General features: G+C 39.8%; 1 protein-coding gene across 10 annotated transcripts in view; it reads right to left on the bottom strand.

The window, feature by feature from the left end:
- The window catches only part of LOC309804872 (uncharacterized protein), a 121,632-nt gene that overhangs the window by 31,350 nt on the left and 70,430 nt on the right, over positions 1 to 19,852 (bottom strand). For all 10 annotated transcript variants that reach the window (XM_082622544.1, XM_082622543.1, XM_082622546.1 and 7 more), the window contains one exon: positions 11,251 to 11,515. The gene's annotated coding sequence lies outside the window, so the exon portion shown is untranslated. The remainder of the gene's footprint in view (positions 1 to 11,250; positions 11,516 to 19,852) is intronic.

The raw sequence follows: 19,852 nt of genomic DNA, 5'->3' as shown, positions 1-19,852 counted from the left end.
TGAGATTTCTTAGACACCAGCTCCTCCATTCGAATACCCACTGTTGTAATGCCTTCTAAATCATACTGACCATCCAATCTATTCTTGAACACTTATAATTCCAATACAGGCAGTCTGATCTGTTGCGGGGCATTTTTAACTAATAGAAAGTCCTCCCTTTATTTGAGTCCTAGTCCATCTCCCTGTGACTGTCACGTACCGATTTTTGTCTACATCAGAGGTGGTACAAGCTGTGTGCACGTGTACAATTTGTTAGTCGCTATCAAAATGGCCAGCAGTCTCACTTCTAGGAATATATTCTGCAGATATATGAACAAAGGTATATAAAATAAAGGTCTATTGGGGCAGTTCTCTTTCCAACACTGGAACTATTCAAGCAAAACTTGAATCACCATCATATGGATACTAGAGAGGGGATTAAACAGGAGATTGGACTTGACTTCAAGTCAAACTCTTGACGTATTCATCTACGGTAAGAGAGGGAGCAGGCCTTTCTGGTCTCACTCATTTTCTCTATTTGTTTTTTCCCCCTTGGCACAGGTCATGAGTATCTATGGAGAAGGGCATCGAGGTCAGGTCAGAATCAGGTGACTTCCATGATCCCTGAGATATTTAACGTCATCTCTTCTTGTTATGCTTAGGTGGGAGCAAGGAGGAATCCAGTAGTCCTCCCAGACATACTGTGTTTATGGAAGCACACACTCTTCTGCAATCATGAAACCTACGCTGCCTGACTAAGGGGCAGCAGCAGGGGCCGGGGAGGCAGCACTAACAATAGGAGCCACAGCAGGTGCTATGGACATGGCATCCACCAAGTCTTCACACTCAGGACAGATCAACTCAGCACGGCAGGAGCAGCCTTCATGGATCCAGGAGGAAGCAGAGCCAGCATGGCCAGGGCAGTTGCTTCTGACATGTCCCCACCTATGAGGTGAGGTCTTAACATGTTTGTGGCAATGGCTGTAAGCATCTCGATGTCCTCAGAGGGCAATTCAGCATGTCAGCAGGAGGTACCAGTCTCTCCCCAGAGGGCAGCATGCATGTGGTGCTTGCAGGAACAGATACCACCAGCAAGCCTCTACTGGAACAGCTAAAGTTCCAGTGGTGGGACCCCTCATCTCAAGCTTGCAGACTGAAAGCTGCATGATTAACAGGATGGAAGTCAGAAGGTCTCCCAAACCATGCTGAAGGCTAGAGGGAAAGAAAGGAAAATGACAGAACTCCCAATAGAAGGCATTCCCGTCACCATATGACTGGAAGAGGACAAATCAACCTTAATATCATCCTCCTGCTGGCCCTTTGCCTGGCATGGAACCACTAGGGTTGGAAAAGAAAAAGGCTGGAGCAGCCCAGGATGCAGAGGACACAGATCCTCCTCAGATGAAAAACAAAACAAAAACAAAAAGCCATCAGCCTCAGCCTTACTGAAAAGGAGTCTGGGTGGGTGATCAGATTACTCTTCCTTTCCTACTTTCGATTGACTTCAATACAATTGTGAAAGGCCCTGTACTCAGGTCTGGGTGGTGAATCAAGGGAAGTGAGAAACACTAGTCCTCTTCTCAAGGAGCTCACAGTATAGTACAGTGTATTGCCATCTTTTCTCTTATTCTCTTTGCCTGCTCATGAGAATCACTAACGCTGAATCACAGATAGTACAAGGCAGATTGACGAGTGCCATAGGAAAGGAAATCATGTAAAGCTGAAATGACTGGAATGTTTTATGGGCTCCAAAAGGATAGGGACATAGCACATAGGTCAACTCAATCGTGCAGTGGGAAGGAAAACAGTCTTGCTGCTGCCTACTCTTGTGCCAGGCATTGTACTTGGCACTTAACCTACATACCTAATTCTCACAACAATTTTATAATGAAGGTATCATCATCTCAGTTTTACAGATTAAGAAAATGGAGGCCCAGAGGACTTGAGTAACTTACCCACAGACACACAGGTAATAAGTGATAAAGCTAGGATTGCAACCTATGTCTTTATGACTACGTAAACTATGTTCTTGGCAGCAGTCCACAAAAGCTAATTTAATAGGCAAAAACTGACTTACATTTAATAAAGACTTATTTTGACCTACAGTAACGTTGCAAAAATAGTAGAGAGTTTCCATATAGTCCTCACCTGGCCTCCCCTAATGTTAATATCTTAATACCATAGTACAATGATCAGAACCGGGAAATTAACATTGGTAACAATATTACTAACTAAACTAAAGCTTTCATTTGCATTTCATCAGTTTTTCCACCAATGCCCTTTTCCACTCTAGGATTCCATCCAGGATCCCACATTCATGATTTCTTTTCCACAGTAGTTTCATGTTAATGAGGCTACAAATAAGGTACATACCCTGCATTTTGCTGAAATCTTTCTTAATTTTATGACACAGAATGTAAATGACACTTTGTAAATGGTCTGTAGGCACTTGAGAAAAAGTTGTATTTGTACTCTGCTGTTGTGTTGTGTTGTGGGATGTCCTATAACCGTCAATTAGGTGAAGTTGGTTGAGAGTCATGTTTAAGTCTACCATGTCCTCACTGATATTCTTTCTACTTGTTCTATCAATTACTGAGATATTGTTATTGGTATTTCTGAGTATATTGTAGATATGTCAGTTTCTTCTTGCAGACCTATCAGTTTTTTGCTTCATGTATTTTGAAACCCTGTTAATTGTCACACAAACAATTAGGATTGTCTTACCTTCTTGATAAATTGGCCCTTTATCATTTCTACATGGTCCTCTATACCTGGTAATATTCTATATTTTGGAATCTAATTTGATTGATATTAATATGGCTATTAATATAGCCACTTCCAATTTCTTGGATTAGTGTTAGCATGCTATATTCTTTACTATCTTTTTACTTTTCAGCAACGTTTATTTATATTTTTATTGGGTTTCTTATAGACAACATATTGTTGTGTCTTGTTTTTTTTATCCAATTTGACAATCTGACATTTAGTTGGGTCTTTTGGAACATTTATGCTTAATGTTACTATTGATATGTTTGTGTGTAACACTTTTCTATTTGTTTTCTACTCGCCCATCTGTTGTTTGCATTCTCTTTCCTCTTCTTATATTTATTTTCATTTATTTATTTATTTATTTATTTATTTATTTATTTTTTTGCGGTACGCGGGCCTCTCACTGTTGTGGCCTCTCCCGTTACGGAGCACAGGCTCCAGATGCGCAGGCTCAGCAGCCATGGCTCACGGGCCTAGCCGCTCCGCGGCATGTGGGATCTTCCCAGACCGGGGCACGAACCCGTGTCCCCTGCGTTGGCAGGCGGACTCTCAACCACTGCGCCACCAGGGAAGCCCCTTATACTTTATTTTATTTATTTATTTTTTTTGATGTACGTGGGCCTCTTACTGTTGTGGCCTCTCCCGTCACGGAGCACAGGCTCTGGACGTGCAGGCTCAGCGGCCATGGTTCACGGGCTCAGCCGCTCCACAGCATGTGGGATCTTCCAGGACTGGGGCACGAACCCGTGTCCCCTGCATTGGCAGGCGGACTCTCTACCACTGCGCCACCAGGGAAGCCCTATACTTTATTTTTAATTAATTATGTTTTATAATTTTGTTTTACATAATGATGGATTCTTAGATAAATATTTATAGTATACATCTTTAACCACAGACCACCTTCAAGTAATATTAAACTTCATGGCACTTTAAGAACCATAAAATAGGACTTCCCTGGCGGTCCAGAGGTTAAGACTCCACGCTTCCAATGCAGTGGGTGCAGGTTTGATTCCTGGTCAGAGAACTAAGATCCCACATGCCCTGCAGCGAGGCCAAAAACAAAAAAACAAAATAACCCAGAACCATACAATAATACACTTCCATTTATCCTTTCCTTGCCTAAGTACTATTCTTGTCACACATTTTACTTCTGTGTACGTCATAAAGCCCACAAATATGTCATTATTTTTGCTTTAAGCAGTCAATCATCTTCTGAAGAGATTTAAATCTTAAAGGGAAAAAAGTCTTATATTTGTCTCTGTATTTATTTTCCATAAATTTCATTCCTTGTACAAATCTGGATTTCCACATGCTCTAGTCTCCTTGGGATTACAGGCCTTCCTTTAACATTTGTAGTGAAGCTCTGTTGGTAATTAATTCTTTCACCTTTTTTAGGGATGAATAAGTATTTTACCTTTGCTTTTGAAATTTATTTCTGGTGGGTAAATTGTAGACTGACAGTTAAAAAAATTTTTTTAATACTTTAAAGAAGTTACCCTTACTCTCTTCTGACTTGCATTTTTTCCACTAACAAGTCTGCTGTAATCCTTATTCTTATTACAGAATAAGAATAATGTATCTTTTTTCTCTTTCTGGTTTTTAGATTTTTCCTTTATCACTAGATTTCAGTAATTTGATTATTGTGGGACTTTGTGCAGTTTTCTTCATGATTCTTATGCTTTGGGTTCACTGAGCTTCTTAGATCTATGAGTGTTCACTATTTATCAAATTTGGGAAATTTTCAGCCAGTATTCTTTCAAAAAACTTTTAGCTATCTCAGTGCAATGCACAACAGTTAATCTACAAGCAAAGTCAGAGATGGATGGGTAATGCTCATGATTACAATGCATTTACTTTGCACACAAGTCATATCACTCAGACTGATGCAACAACAGGTGATTCATTACTGTGAACTGCAAATCATGATTGCCAACATCAGTTATCAGGGGAAAAAACAGTGACTAAAGAAGGCAGATAATCTATGCTGTATTCATTTGATATTAAAAAGAGTGTTGCTTTTAGGGACTTCCCTGGTGGCACAGTGGTTAAGAATCTGCCTGCCAATGCAGGAGACACGGGTTTGAGCCCTGGTCCGGGAAGATCCCACATGCTGCGGAGCAACTAAGCCTGTGTGCCACAACTACTGAAGCCTGTGCGCCTAGAGCCCATGCTCCGCAATGAGAAGCCACCGCAATGAGAAGCCCGTGCACCGCAAAGAAGAGTAGCCCCCGCTCACCGCAACTAGGGAAAGGCCCCGCGCAGCAACGAAGACCCAACGCAGCCAAAAATAAATAAATAAAAGCTAATAAAAAGCAAGTAATAAACAAATTTTTTTTAAAAAAGTGTTGCTTTCAGACCTAGTTTTTGGGCTGCTGCACTGGTTTTACATTTTTCCTCTAACCTTCTGTACCCATTATAGAAAACTGGAGACTTTTGCATCATGAAAAGGGGTTTCCTGGGACACATGAATTTCATTACTAAAACCAGGCTCGTCCCAGACAAACTGGGATGATTTATTACCCTAGGGCCAACCTTCTTGAAGCCTGACTGGAGAGCACCAAAGCTGCCAAAGCATGTTTTCACCCACCTCCCCAAAAGAGAGCTGATTCAGCTAAGGAGAGCACTTGGATATGGATGGCAGGAATTGGAGCCTCACAGGCAAAGGAGGAGCTCAGTAAAAGAACCCAGTAGGGGAAAGAGAGAGAGAAGCACCTGTATTAAAAATTGGAATCAAAGTAGGGGTTTCCACTGTGATTCTGAAAATCAACTACATGATGGCCCTTTCAGTGGAATTTATTACTGCAATGATGGAAACCTGACAATATCAATTCTATTCCCCAGTACACGTGTAGCCTTCACATACTTCTAGCAAAAAAAAAAAAAAGGTAAAAATAAATAATTTTAAAAGAAAGGAAAAGAATCCATATTTTTCAACAAGTGAGAGACAGGATTCAAATGGACAGATCAGAAAGCATCCGGAAGTTTGAGCCGTATCTCCACCGATGCCAGACATACATACTGTTATGGGTAATCAGACTATGCGATGTGAAAAAAGAGAGGGCGAAGACTATAACAAAAATAGTCTGCCAAAATTTACTGTTTCAGATAGCCAAAACCTGGTAGAAACTCAATGTACTGAAATGTCTGTAGTTTTACTTTAGTTAAAAATAAGCATATTACAAATTGATGGCTAGTGGGAAGCTGCTGCATAGCACAGGGAGATCAGCTCAGTGCTGTGTGACGACATAGAGGGGTGGGATAGGGAGGGTGGGCGGAAGGCTCAAGAGGGAGGGGATATGGGGATATATGTATACATATAGCTGATTCACTTTGTTGTACAGCAGAAACTAACAGAACATTGTAAAGCAATTATACTCCAATAAAGATGTATAAAAAATAAGCATATTACAGAGATTGATGAAGAGTAAAAAGATGGAGTTATTGATTTTCAGACCAAGGTCAACTGTGATGAAGACATTTCTAGTAGACCATGGAAATTCAGAAGACATAGAGAATGGAGAGACAGAAAAAAAACTTGGCACACAAGTATGAGTAATTACTAGCTCTCTGCTACTACAATTAGCAAAATGAAGCATACTGTGAATTCCTGGAAGTGGTCTCAGTAAGCTCCATTGAGAAATTTATTTTGACTATCTTTTGAAAGTTATGAGACTGTGAATCTAGGCATCAAAATGGTAACATTGCTCATGGCAAACAGATGATTAGATCATAAATTACATGTGGTGTGTATTCAACTGAATATGAGGTTAAAGGGAAAACTGGCTCTTTCACACTGACCCGGCTGTGGATGAGAGGAAGTGAGAGGAAGGAAGGAAGTGAGGGAGGCGGGATATATTTAAAAAATTGTTCAACATGGTTTATATGAGATAGACTATGAAAACAAAGCTTTTGAATAATCTAAAATATGAAGGCCATATAGAAAAATGTAGAGAAAAAACTGGGAGTGAAGAAACTTTCCAAGTGTCAATTCTGAAGTAGCAAAAAAGGTTGGACAATTTTGGAGATGTGTTGGATAAAAGGAGAGGCTTGGGGAGGGGGTAATAAGTGCTCTAATCCAACTGGAGCTCTCTAAGCCCATCCAGCCTTGGGGCCAGGCAAGCCCACTCCATGGAAGATGTTCATGTCCTCCAAAACTGAAGGAAAAGAACTAGGGCAAAGCCAGAGAGAGGTTTGCCCCAAACTACCCAGAAATCAAACTTCGGAAAGATGCAACAGAAACTATGCTTTGGGTAAAAGGATCAGTCCTGGAACAACTATTACAACTTTTGAAGCATTTTGAGTCTTTCATTATATTGCAGAACTTTTTCTCTCCCTATAGAAATAAGTGTGATAGGGAAACCACATGGCTATTTACCCCATCACTATTCTAAAATATGTGTTTTGCTTAATATGAATTATTTGGCCAAACTGGACAAATTAAATATACGAAGTCTTCCTCAATGGATGATAAGTGCCAATGCTAAGCCATGTTCTCCGTTCTCCTGGATGACTGCTGAGGATGACTTCACCTATTTTCTTTCTCTTTTTTTTTTTTTTTTTTGCGATACGCGGGCCTCCCACTGTTGTGGCCTCTCCCGTTGCGGAGCACAGGCTCTGGACGTGCAGGCTCAGAGGCCATGGCTCACGGGCCCAGCTGCTCCACGGTATGTGGGATCTTCCTGGACCGGAGCATGAACCCGTGTCCCCTGCATCGGTAGGCGGACTCTCAACCACTGCGCCAGGGAAGCCCTTCACCTATTTTCTAGCTGTCACTCTGGATAACCAAGTCAGCACTGTGAAGTGTAAGGGTCCATAGCAGGTATATTAGATTGAGGAGGATGTGGGATTAGGACAATGCAGCAGCATTTTGAGCATAGGTTTACTTAGATCATGGAAAGAAGAAAGTCCCAGCTGGCAGCTGTTGTTGAACATAAATATTACCAACATTGTATTTCAACTCAAAATTGCCCTTGCCTGAGACAGACACCATGGCAGAGAAGGGACTGCAAGACTGGAAGTTGTGTGTTCAGAATCCCCATCTCAGTTCTGTTACTAGGACTAAATTGGTCCCTGAATGCCTTTGGACCTCAGTTTTCTCACATGGAAAATGAGGGATTGGGTTCAATATGTAATTCAACACAACATTAATCAAGTGCTTCCTATGTTTCAGGAATTTTACTGGAAGAATAAATTGTTAGGATTCTTACCATTTGGGGGCTCCTGTTACAATTTTATGATTCTGTAACAAGAAAACGAACTGTTGTTTACACCTTTATTTAGTGTCTGGGTGGAGAAACTGCAAATCCAGTTCCGCATCCATGCTAACATTCTTTGGTTTCCATGCTAGGGATGCCAAATGTAGAGGAAGTGGTCCAGGATGGGAAAAGGCGATGTCATGTGAAACAACTGGACCAAATCATGAGACAGGAAGCAGGCCCCTCTTGAGATAAGGGTTTTTTTGCCCTTCCTCATCCACCCCTTACCCTCTCAGCATTCTCAGGTGATCCTTCCTGGTGGGTCTGCTCAAGCAAAGGAGAAGGCAGGGACCCAGCAAGGAGGTCAGAGTCTGTGGAGAACTGTGGCTCAGCAGAACATCTATTAAATGATGTTTGGTTTGCAGCTGATCCGCCATTCTCCTTAAATGGGGATCCTCACCTTATGTCTGATTAACTGATATGCATGGAAAGTATAACTAGAAAAAAATTATTGACTCTATTTTTTCTAAAATTTTTTTTCAGAGTATTATACATTCTTATTATGGATAATAGGGAGGATCAGAAATGTATGGAGAATAAAATAAATATCACCCTTGGATATAAAAAGAAAACTCTAATTCATTCCATCTTTTGTATTTTTTCAAATTATATATTAACTTTACAAAATATGGACATTTATACATTTTAAACTTCATATTTTCTGAAGTATTCTTTCATGAAATTAAATGCTTTTAGAGATTCATAATTCATATTATCATTTAATATCTCTGATCATTTTTAAAGTAAGAAATTTCAACTTTATTTAATCAGATATTTCCCCAAATCTCCCCTAATTAACATCTGGGGAAAGTGTTCTCCAGGAGAATGTTTGAGAAAGTTTAAATTATCTCTGTCATCCCCTTATTCAAAAATGGGTTATATCTATACTTTTGGCTTCTTTTTCATTAACTTATTTTGATAGTTTGTTTTTCTTTTGCCGCCGTGTGCACAGTGGTGTCCCACACTTCACTGCTGGACATCTCATCTGCTCCATTATGGGAACCAGGTTACTCAGGGCCCCTATATAAATCCTAACTGAAGCCAAACTAAGGGAGGCTGAAGGACTAGGGTCCATGTGGTAATCTATTCTGTTGGGCAAATAGCATTTTTTCCACAATAGCAAGACTGAGAATAACATGCCATTCAGTACCAAGATAAAACCAAGATTCCCAACTGAAGAAGTGCTACCAAAAAATGACCCTTCATATTCCTGCTTTCCAAGCCTTCAGTCTCTGTCACATACATATCATTTAACTCTTTTAGACAACCGTTTTACTCTTCCAAGTCACCATCTTACTCCACCCGGTCCCAACAAAGGACAAACTCAAATGACAGTCATCACATTGCCCCAGCCCACTTATTTTTAGATCTTCTTTGCACTGCAATGAAAAAAACAACCACGGAAATTCAGACCACAGTTAAAATAATACTCAAAGTTATCCATATATTATTTCTGTCATGAAGGAAAATATAGACATTAATTTCGACAAGTGGCAATGTGTGTCAGTACATACTTAATTTCTCAAAAGAGCCAGATATCTAGTTCATGCTGACCTTTAAGCATCTTACATTTTCTGTCTTTTTTTTTTTTTTTTTGATAACATTTAAATTCTTCTCTACTGTGGCCCCTGTCTACACTAGAGGGGATGGGTCAGTCCTAATCTGATCACTCCACACACACATGCCTCCACCATTTTTTTTTTTTTTTTTTGCCTCCACCATTTTTAAATTGACCAGTAAAATAATACAAATAACTTCCCTGGTGTCTTACAGACAAAACAATCATTTCAATGATTTTAATATAATTCAACTATTTACTGTGCCATTGCATAAACATTTTTTTTTTACTTATAAATTTTTATTTATTTATTTATTTATTTAGTTTCTGCTTTATAACAAAGTCCATCAGTTATACATATACATCTGTTCCCATATCCCTTCCCTCTTGCATCTCCCTCCCCCCACCCTCCCTATCCCACCCCTCCAGGCGGTCACAAAGCACCGAGCTGATCTCCTTGTGCTGTGCGGCTGCTTCCCACTAGCTATCTACCTTACGTTTGGTAGTGTATATATGTCCATGCCTCTCTCTCCCTTGGTCACAGCTTACCCTTCCCCCTACCCATATCCTCAAGCCCATTCTCAAGTAGGTCTGTGTCTTTATTCCTGTTTTACCCCTAGGTTCTTCATGACATTTTTTCTTTTTCTTAAATCCCATATATATGTGTTAGCATACAGTATTTGTCTTTCTCTTTCTGACTTACTTCACTCTGTATAACAGTCTCTAGGTCTAGCCACCTCATTACAAATAGCTCAATTTCGTTTCTTTTTATGGCTGAGTAATATTCCATTGTATATATGTGCCACATCTTCTTTATCCATTCATCCGATGATGGACACTTAGGTTGTTTCCATCTCCGGGCTATTGTGAATAGAGCTGCAATGAACATTTTGGTACATGTCTCTTTTTGAATTATGGTTTTCTCAGGGTATATGCCTAGTAGTGGGATTGCTGGATCATATGGTAGTTCTATTTGTAGCTTTTTAAGGAACCTCCATATTGTTCTCCACAGTGGCTGTACCAATTCACATTCCCACCAGCAGTGCATAAATATTATGAATAAAAGAAGTGCTTATGTAAGGATAAAGGAAAGCTTCAACTTCACTGTGCTTCCTGTCAATTTATGGGGGGGGGAAGGGTAAACTGTGACAAAGTGAGAGAGTGGCATGGACATATATATACTACCAAATATAAAATAGATAGCTAGTGGGAAGCAGCCGCATGGCACAGGGAGATAAGCTCGGTGCTTTGTGACCACCTAGAGGGGTGGGATAGGGAGGGTGGGAGGGAGGGAGACGCAAGAGGGAAGAGATATGGGAACATATGTATATGTATAACTGATTCACTTTGTTATAAAGCAGAAACTAACACACCATTATAAAGCAATTAAACTCCAATAAAGATGTTAAAAAAAATCAGACTCTGGTAAGAAACCCAAGCTCAAAAAAGAATATTGTGAATTTTGAATTTCGTATCACACCTCACTTAGCAAAGATATGCTAGCAACTCCAGTCCAAGTAGGAGACTTTGAATAGAATAATTCAATTTGGTATTGGAAGGTTGCCTAAAAAAGTACAGTTCAGGGACTCAAAATCATTTTCTTTGCTATTAGAAATTCAACAATACACAAGAAACACAGCTTTTAAAACAATACTCAAGGCAATGAGATGTAATAATATAGAAACTAACCTGACAACAGAAATAGTTATTTCCTTCTTCTTGTTGAGCCTGTGGTTGAGGACCAAAGAGGTCATGGTTACCAGGACTGAAGACTCAGTGGAGAACAGGCTGTTTCCACCTGCTCTGTTGTTTTCAGGGTGTGGCTTTAAATTCTGTCCTTAGGGATCTCCCCAGCTTGCCTCAGGCTCTGGGTACCAGCCTGCAGCCTGACACACCAGATGGACCACTCTGGCATCACTGTTCTTGATGAGAGGGTGTGGGGAACTTCCTAATCCTGTGAAATATGAAGGAGACAAGGAGCTCAATTAAGAGAGCAACAACCAAAAATTGTTTTGATCCTAGGTTTTAGTACATTTAACCAAACAGAATGATTGCTCATCTCTTGTGTAACTTAGGTAGTAAGAATATTCTGTGAACAATTTCCTCAGAATGAATGATTATCCTAAGAGATCAAAGGTAGCAGAAAAAGGGAAGAACAAGAAATCTTGAAGGAATGAGATATTAACAAATAGTCAAGAAAAGAAGGTAATAATGAGATGTCGAGTGTTAGGATTTACAGAAATCTCAGAGGTTTGTTGAAGGACACAGTTCTGATTAAGTCATCACACTACCACAAATGTTCAACTGTCAAAACAGATTCACAGAAATCACATGCTGTACCTGGCACCAAACTTTACTATGATTAGTGATAGACACAAAAAGCAAGGACAGAGACAGCAACATCCACCTGTGAAATGGTCTAAAACCATCTGACGTACTTCTCAAAAGTCATTTTTCCACCCTGGGATGTAGTTTGGTTTTACATTAAGAGATGAGTGCTAACAATATGTGAAACACATGTGATTTAAAAGTTAGAGCCTGAGGAAGCCACTTTAGATTCTTAGCTTTTACACTCCATCAATCACACAGGTAGGGAACCTACATGACTGAATTTTGCTCTCCAGTTGTGCCCTATAAACCATAAATTCCAGTTTTATGTACAATAAGTAATGTAGAAAGATCAAGTATCCAGAGATGCTGTTAACTCCTCCTTTCCCAGTTATGAGTGGGTGAATCAATGCTGTAGCCTTCCTTTTTGGGGATGTGCATGCAGTCCTGGGAGTGGCAGGAGATTGAATCTGCATATGGAGGATGATTATCTACTCCCTAGACACCCTATTGTACATTGTGGACCCTGGGCTCTCTCAGGACTCCTGATGGAAGACATTGACAGATTTCTGAGCATCCACGAGATGGGCCTTGAGCTCCAATGAAAGTGTCTCTGGCCCTCTACTCTCTTACCTTTCTCCTGGGCTCAGAATTATTCAAGTTAGCACTTCTTTCTATACATCTTCCAGGTCTCCATCTCTGACTCACACTGAGGCCTATAATGCTAAACATACAATGCTAAGAAAAAAGCAAGGCTACAGGCAACAGGAGAGAGTGTGAAAAAAGGAATGAATACACAGGAGACACTAAACTGGTCCTTGGGATGCTCTTGGAAATGTAGTAGGGCTGCCCACTAGAGAGTGTCCAGTGGTTTGGGAGACTACAAGGTAATAGACATTTCTGGATCTCAACACAATTTTTAAAGCACACAACACATAGAAGCACCATTCATGGTTGATATATTTGGTGAAATCAGGGAACAATGCTGTATTCTGTGTCTGGAGTGATATTTTGGAAACTAATAAAAGCAACTGAGGGAAAACAAACTAACCACTATACTTAGCTACTATCAGAATCCAGATGCTAGTACCAAATTTGAGTTTTAGACTGTAAACATGGAAATATTTGGAGGAGGCTGCTAGACTTTGATATGATTTTTTGGACTAGAGGTTCAGGGCATTGTTTATTGTAAATGTCAAGATGATTGCTGCTGATCTACCAAGGGTAGATCAGCAGCAGCAGCATTTATTGTGCACTTACTATGTACTATGCAATGTACTAATTTCTTTGCATGCATTCTTATTTAAATTACATAATATCTCAATGAAGTAGGTAGTAGAGTTGACCCTTGAACAACACAGATTTGAACTGTGTGGGTCCACCTACATGCAGATTTTTTCCAATGATTTTTGTATTTTCATTTTACAGATCCCCATACTAAGTGTGGGGAAAAGTATATTTGATTAGAGATCATAATATGTGAAATCAAGAGAACTAGGGTTTGAGTTCTGATTCTGTTCAAACTGGTTCAGCTTCCTGCCCTTGGGTGAGTCATTTATCAATTCCTTTGAGAGATAGCAGTACCCAATTTTCAAGGGCAGTGTTGGGGAGTGAGGGGTTGGTGCCTCAACCCTCACGTTATTCAAGGGTCGCTATATTTTTCTCACATTTGTTTAAATAATGGATAAATGTCAAAGGTCAAGTAACTTGCATAAAAGTGTATTTCTAAAAAATAGTAGAGCATGAAATTCTTCCCAATTTTTTTTAAATTCTTTGTTACAAAATAAGGAATGAATATTATCTTCTCAGAGGTGACTTCGTGTGAGTTTATTTGTGCTCCATCAGTAAGGTATAAAATCTCACCTTGAAATGATAAATAACATAATCTGAGAGGATTCAATCCCTGGAATTATACATTTTAGGCCAGTGTCCAGTTGTTCAACCCTACTAAAATCCTCTGTGCTGACAGGAAAGAGATGATGTGGTACTTCCTCCTACATTGTCTCAGGCCTTCTGCAGTGTTGTTGGGATAACATTTATTGATTGCAATCGTCAGTTAATAAAATTTAAGAAATGTACCAGTAAGTCACTTTGATATAAATATTTGATACTGAATTTATGAAAATATTTGTGGAGAGATTAAATTATAGACATCTGAGAATAGTAAACTTGAGACAGAGAGATGAATATAACATTTCACTGGTCTGATACAATGAGTTTATGGGGGTTCTTACCATGATTCAAGGGGAGGAGGGATGTGCTACAAGAAAATTGCATAGAATGGAGATATACTGCACAAAATCACCAGGAGGAGATGAAATTCCATTTTCTCTTGCCAGTTCTCCTTGTATGTGAGCAGAGTGGTCATGTGAGAAATGACAGGTCTTATCCTAGAACTCAGCCACACAGACTCCTATCCCAGAGACTCACCTGCCACATACACTTAAAGTAGCATTACTGTGACAGGATAAACGCTCAAAGCTGCATCTGTACTGCTCTTCATCAGAAGGGTGTATCTTGCAGCCTTAGAGCAACACTCCCCATGGTGTTCCCTGATGATCAGACATTTTAAAAAACTGTCTTAGCTAAGGGGTGATCTTGAGTCCACTCACTCCACGTATTGGGCGTCCACTTGGGGGGAGGGTCTGAGGTGACAGGGGAGCACAGCCTTCTGCCCCATCAGGGCAATGACTGGCTCGTTGGCTCCAGCACTGAGAACCTCCCTGGGAAAAAGGAGCTTTGCAAAAAACCACAAACAAACAAACAAAAACTGTCTAAGTGAATCCTAACTGAGCCAAAGAAAGGAGGAGTCAGAACTCTCGGAACTTTTTGGACTCATTATAATTGGCAAGGCTATCACTTGCTATTTCCAGAAAACTGCCCCATGTTACCATTTTTCAAGCTCCTTTCGTATTAGCTAGAGCTTAGAAAACCTTTGTGGATTTTGAATCCACACCTACATAGCTCCAAACATTCAGTCAGACTGGAGTGCACCCTAGTTATAACTACAAGAAACACTAAAGTTTCAGAACCATATTTCTAGATGATAATCAAAATTTGACAATAATTTAAAAACAGAAATTACTCTGTATTATGATTCATTTAGCTCTTATCTATGAAAAAGATATTTTATTGATGGAGTCATGATACTTAGCTTAAGAAAAACCCACATATTCTGGAATTCTACTTTCAGAATCCCAAAGAACTTATCTTACTCTTGAGACACTTGCAGCTTAAGAATTTATCTGGACTTTCTCTACAGACTTTGCAATTTGAATCAGATGCCAAACTAATTCTCTTATAATCCCTTCTCTGACAGTATGGGCATCAATGTCTCAAGAGCCACCATCTCAGGCCAACAAGAGCAGGTCTGATTCATGGAGCTTTCTAGTCAACAAAGAGGGCAGGTACCATGAACATAAATAAGTAATTATACAGGTGAATTAACTTGCCATAATTAGTAGGTGATTCAGTCCTTTCACAGTTGCTGCTGGTTTATTACAGAATCCATCTCTGTCCTCCCAATATCAACAGATGCTCACAGACTCTTAGATCACTGTCTCTGAGCTCTCAGACCACCCTTTCTCCCAAGTGCTGCCTCCTTAGCTATATGGAATCCCAGGTCAAGTTCTCTGCTCTGACAAAATATATGTTAAATCACACTTAATAACCTGAAGAGCCTCAGCTACCAAAATCTCCATGTTCTCATGCTCAGATGCAAGAGACTTTATTTATTCAAATTATTTGGCAAATTATTATTTATTGGACACACAGCTATAGACTAAAGTTTGTGTCCCCTCAAAATTCTTATGTTGAAAACTTGCCCCTAATATGATGGTATTTAGAGGTGGGGCTGTTGGGAGGTGACTAGTCATAAGGGTGGTGTCCTCATGAATGGAATTAGTGCCCTTATAAAAGATACCCAGAGAGCTCCTTCACCTTTTCTGCCTTGTGAGGACACAGTGAGAAGACCACCATCTGTGAAACAAGAAGAGGGCTCTCACCAGAGACTGAATCTGCCAGTGTGTTGATCCTGGACTTCCCAACCTCTAGAACTGTGAGGATAAATTTGTTTGTTTTTTTTTTTTTTTTTTTTTTTCGCGGTATGCGGGCCTCTCACTGTTGTGGCCTCTCCCGTTGCGGAGCACAGGCTCCGGACGCGCAGGCCCAGCGGCCATGGCTCACGGGCCCAGCCGCTCCGCGGCACATGGGATCCTCCCAGACCGGGGCACGAACCCGTATCCCCTGCATTGGCAGGCGGACTCTCAACCACTGCGCCACCAGGGAGGCCCATAAATTTGTTTTTAAGTCAGTCAGTCTATGGTATTTTTGTTATAGCAGCCCAAACGGACTAAGACCTCTATTATGTGGCAATCATGTTCCAAGCCTTAGGGACAGGGCGTGCATTGCCACAAACAGTAAGGAGGCCAGTGTGGCTGGAGCACTGGGAGCAAATGTGGTTTATCATGGCTGTATTCCTGTTTCTTTCCCTTCAAATAATGCAAGTCACTGTTACTATTCCTTCAAGTACGGCTGAAGTGTGACTGCAGCACACTCTCTGTCCTCTTGCCTGGACTCCTGTACAACTTAAGTGGTTTCACTAGAAGTCTGTGGACTCACTATAACAGATTTTCCCTTTCGAAAGTGAGACTTGATGCCAACTCAAGGACTTTTAAAATTAAGCTCCCTCTCTCTGTACCACTTTTCTCCATGCAGGGCTCACTCCTTCACAATCTTCAATATCTGAAAGTTATTATAGCAAATATTTTTATAATTAAAGTCCAGATAACAGGAGATCCCTATATTTGTGGTGTTCGCCCCCAGTGGAATACATATGCACTTACAGCCCCAGGATAGCGAACATACTGCCAGTTTGAAACTTTTATCTTAGTCCCTTTTATTTGCCAGACATTTTTTCTGTCTTTTACAGATTTTTCTGCTAATGCGATGAGAAAGGTGAGTACGATCATCCTCATTTATAGTTGACAAAACTGAGACAGAGGGAGGCTAACAGATTTGCTTAGTGTCTTCTTGGCAAAGAGTGGAAGAACAAGAATTCTGACCCTAGCTCTTAGCATACAGATTTAACTAAATCGATAACTTGTATAGGAAAAACCACCAAACCAAACCAAACCAACCAACCAAGCCAAACCAACAAACAAAAGCACCTAGAATTCTAATATTTCATCACCATTAAATGAAAATAACTGATTCTGGGGTTATTGAGTAGAGACAATGTGGCTTCCATCATGAGTTGGGTAGAGCCAACCATGTCACTCACTATCACTCACTTACCCTGCCTACTCCTGGATGCCACTTCAGAATATTGTGTCATTTTCATCCTAAGTGGTAGAACTTCCAACACACACACACACACACACACACACACACACACACACACACACGTGGTAAACACTTATTTTGCATAGATAGAAGAAAGAAGTTGAACAAACTCAATATCTTTCTCTTCTGCTGAGCTTGGATTTTCTTGGATATAGATAAATAGTGCTTAAATAATATTCCAAGAATGTTCAGAGTTTTGGAGATGGAATGGAGTAACTCTGTTTTTGTCTCTAAGCTGAGAGACACCAGCAAGGGGTGTAAGTGTAAACAATATGGAGAGGGACTGTTTGGTTCCTCTCAGCCCATCAGATGCTTTTCCACACTCTAAAGGCACATTTTAGCCAACATTTCACCTTCTACCCAGTACTAAAACCAGGCCTTCAAATGGATATGGAGGTCCAACCAATGATTCAAATGTAATGTGAAAAATGTATTTAAATACAAATAATAAACATTCATTGTAGAAAAAAGGGAAATAAAAACAAGAATAAAGAAAGCAAAATAATAAATAAAGGGAATTTAGAAACAAAGTGAGAGAGATGAAGTATTGCAGCCAGAGGAATACGATACAAGCAAATGCCCAGAAGTGGTTACGTGTAGATGTTTTGAGGTCAGGGCACAAAATAACTGGGGAGTGTTGTAAGACACTTGCATCACAAAGGTAATTAAACGTGTGAGTTGACAGAGAGCACTGAGTGTCAATAACAAAAGTTTTCAATTTACCATGAAGTCCTTAGGGAAATACTTTTTGAAGAAGAATTATTTGCACAAACTTGTCAGTGACTTCATTTTGTAGGTTTAATGAAACCATATGTTCACATTTCCATTTTGGTTATCTAATTAATTCACCAAGTCAGTAATGCAATAATGTAACAGAAAATCCGTTACAAGTAGACTGTAAGGAATTGAGAAATTATAAAAACAAACAAAAACAAAAAGAAATGTGTCGAAGAGCAGCTGTCCCTCCCTGTTTCCTCAAGTTTCAGTATTGCTTAAATAATGCCTTATTTGAAGCAAGTGAGGCAATAAAGTAGTAATAATACTTTACAGAGTTTGTAATGAAAGGACAAGACACTTCATTAGCTGGAACCTGGTCTAAATTTTTGTCTTATAGAGTGAAACCTCATTAAAATATTTTATAATTGACTGTGCTTCAGTGGAGAAAGTACTTGGATTTCTATAGGAAATGATTTCATTTTAGTAGCTTGAAACATCATCCACTGGCAATCAAAATTAAAGTTTCCTAATTTACAAACTACTTTACAAATTATTCATAGAGGTTATCTACTTAAATACACATTGCTCATTTGTTACTAGCTCCCCTGCCCACAACCAGATTCTCTGAGAAGATAAAGAACAAAAGCTAGACAAGGGAATACTCTTGGGAAGACCCCCCCCCCCCCCCCCGCCAAGAGCCAAACTGAACCACCAGGCAGCTGCAAAGTTGTTGCTGGGTGTGACATGCTGGGAATGATCCATGCAGGCAGCCTGAGGGTTAGACAAATGAGAGATAGATAGTGAGATGGAGATGGCAGGACGGCATGGATAAAAGAAAATAATTGTTTCAACATTGAAAAATTGGTGTCTCCAAGAAGTTTTGTGATACAAATAACAGAAGAGGGATGCTGATTTTAATAAAGCTGTGGTGGTATCCATACTTATACTATTTTAAATATTTTCAAAATAGATGATTAAAGTCATGACTATGTGAGATATGGCTTACCAGCAACAATAGGGATTTGTATCTGTGTCTATATAAAGTGTTCCAAAACACAAGTTTACTTTCTGAATACCTTTTCTACGCCAAATACCACAGGCTTTTCAAATAACTATGAAAAATTTGCACTGTTGTCATTCCCTTCTCAGTGTGAATGGTAGGAAATGCAGTTTTGTTTTGCTTGAGTGAATTTTTATCAAACTATAAGCAACACTAAGAGACCCCAAGATCCAGTAGTCAGCCAAGGAAGCTCCAGTTAGCCTGGGTTATGATATACATCAGTGTGACTTTCTGGTTGTCCAAGGCTGAAATCAGTTGCAGTTGCAGGGTGGTCAGTGAAAGAAGATCCATTCCATTGTCTAGGATCTTAAGGGAGAAATATAAGAGATTGGAGGAAGGTGTAATTAAAACTATAAATATGGGTCCACTCTGTCACATTATAGACTAGATCCTCTCCATAGTGACAGGACTGTCTGAAGGAAAGGAGGGAATGCTGAGAAAGAACTTCAAACGGATTGTTCTTGAGGCTCAGTGAATAGGAAACCACGGTCAGCTAAGTATCTACATCCCTTCCTTCCCAGTGACCTGAGTCCAAACAAAAATTCAACAGACTTTCTTGGGACCTTCACCTCCCAGTAGTGACCACCATCAGAAAACATCTCTTCACCCAATGTACATATCAGAGTTTCAAACTGTTTCCTGTTCTCTGAAGGATGATGCTTTTTGAAACTGGAGAAAACCAGTTTCCTATAATTAAGTATAACAAAGTAGGGATCCAAAGTCACCACATTTTGAAAAGGAAGGTCATTTAATGTACTTTTACTTCCATCCATGAAAAGGTAACAGCTACACAAAAAGTTCTCTCATCATAAATGAGTAAACTGAATAAAATTTATGAGACAG

This window comes from Mesoplodon mirus (assembly GCF_964341445.2).
Source record: "Mesoplodon mirus genome assembly, chromosome: 5".
Classification (NCBI taxonomy): Eukaryota; Metazoa; Chordata; class Mammalia; order Artiodactyla; family Ziphiidae; genus Mesoplodon; species Mesoplodon mirus.
This window is presented reverse-complemented; position numbering and strand designations above follow the sequence as displayed.